This window comes from Pteropus medius, unplaced genomic scaffold (assembly GCF_902729225.1).
Source record: "Pteropus medius unplaced genomic scaffold, Ma_sr-lr_union100, whole genome shotgun sequence".
NCBI classification, from domain to species: domain Eukaryota; kingdom Metazoa; phylum Chordata; class Mammalia; order Chiroptera; family Pteropodidae; genus Pteropus; species Pteropus medius.
In genome coordinates, this window is record NW_024345483.1 from 1,409,090 (window position 1) to 1,411,506 (window position 2,417).

Here is a 2,417-nt window from a genome sequence, read left to right on the forward strand (position 1 = left end):
CACCAGCCACTCCAGTGCAACATGCTGAGGTGCTGGTTATGCTGCTGTGCCTCCACAACCGAACGAAGAGATTGACATGGCATGAAGTGGCTTCCTCTGCAAGCTGTGGTTCACAACTCTCATAATGAGAAATGGATGAGGGAACCTGGAACATGCTCTCAAGCTCTCCTTTGACCTTGCTTTTGAATAAAAGTTGTTTGGTAGTATATTACTGGGAGTGTGTTGGGCTGCTTCTTGTTGCCAAGACAACAAGGCTTCCGCCCCATGCTGGCTACCAACAGCTAGCTCCTCTTGGGCTGCTTTAGGTAGTGCTTTTTGTGAAATATATCTGGTCTAGAGTTTTCTTTATGGAAGTTTATAATTACTAATTTAACTTCTTTAATAATTACAGTGCTGTTCCGGTTTCTACTTCTTTTTTTTTTTAAGTTATGCCTAACTTTATTGTGGTAAAATATACATGACATAAAATTTAGTATTTTATTCATTTTAAGTGTATAGTTCAGTGGCATTAAGTACATTCACATTATTGTGAAACTGTCACCACTATCCATCTCCAAAACTTTTTTCATGTTTCCAAACTGAAACTCTGTACTCATTAAATACTAACTCCCCAGTCTCCCTCCCCCAGCTTCTGGCACCCACTATTCTACCCTGTCTCTATGAATCTCACTACTCTGGAAAACTCTTAAAAGTGTAATCTTACATTATTTGTCCTTTTGTGTCTGGCTTAGTTCACTTACCATAATGTCTTCAAAGTTCCATGTTGTAGAATGTGTCAAAATTTCCTTTCTTTTCAAGGTGGAACAATATCCCATTGGACGTATAGACCACATTTTCTTTATCCACTCATCTGTTGATGTACACTTGGTTTGCTTCCACCTTTTGTGAGTAATGCTGCCATTAATATGGGTATACAAATATCTGTTTTGGTCTTTGCTTTCAATTATTTTGGGAATATACCCAGAGTTGGAATTGCTGGATCATATGGTAAAACTTTTGTGCATCAAAGGACACTTTTGGTGTAGTCCAAATTATATTATTTTCTTTTGTTGCCTGTGCTTTAGGTGTCATATTCAAGAAATCATTTCCAAATCCAATGTCATGATGCTTTTCTCCAATGTTTTCTTCTAAGAGTTTTAGAGTCATAGCTCTTAACATTTAGGTGTTTGATCATTTTGAGTTAAATTTGTATGTGATGTGATTTAAGGGTCTAACTTCATTCTTTTTCTTGTGTATATTCAGTTTTTCCAGCAACATTTGTTGAAAAGGCTGTCCCTTTCCCCACTGGCACCCTTGTTAAAGATCATTTGACCATATATGCAAGGGCTTATTCCTAGGTTCTCTATTCTATTCCATTGATCTATATAGTCTGTCTTTATACCAGTATCATACTCTTCTGATTACTGTACTTTTGTAATATGTTTTTAAATCAGGAAATGTGAAACCTCCAACTTTGTTATTTTTCAAGATTATTTTGCCTATTCAGGGTCCCTTGATATTTCATAGGGATTTTACAATGGATCTTTCTCTTTCTGCAGAAATTATTGGAATTTTTATATAGATTGCATTGCATCTATAGATCATTTTGGGTAGAATTACCATCTTAACAACATTGTCTTCCAATCTGTGAACATGGGATGTCTTTCCATTTATTTGTGTCTTTAATTTCTTTCAAAAATGTTATAATTTCCAGTGTACAAGTCTTGCACCTCTTTGGTTAAGTTTGTTCCTAAGTATTTTATTCTTTTAAATAGTATCGTAAATCAAATTGTTTTCTTAATTTTCTTTCCATATTCTTCATTATTAGTGTGTATGCAACTGGTTTTGGTGTATTCATTTTGTATTCTACAACTTTGCTGAATTCTTTCATTTTTCTAACACTTTTGTTGTGGAATCTTTAGGGTTTTCTACTTATAAGATCATGTCATCGGCAAACAGAGATAATTTTACTTCTTTTTAGTTTGGATTCTTTTTATTTCTCTTTCTTGCCTTACTGTTCTGGTTAGGATTCCCAGTACTATGTTGAAAAGAAGTGGTTAAAATGGGCATCCTTGTCTTGTTCTTGGTTCTAGAGGAAAAGCTTTCAGTTTTTCACTATTGAGTATAATGTTAGCTGTGGGATTTTCACATACGGTCATTACTGTGTTGAGATTGTTTCTTTCTGCTCTTAGTTTGTTGAATATTTTTATCATGAAAGAGTCTATACATATATACAATGGAATATTACTCACCATAAGAAGAGATGAAATACTGCCATTTGTGATAACAAGGATTGACCTCAAGATAATCATGCTAAGCAAAATAAGCGAGACAGAAAAAGTTGAAAATCACACGATATCACTTATATGTGGGATATAAACCTAAAAGCAACAAATGAACAGGACAAACAAACAGAGACTCATGGACATGGACAATAG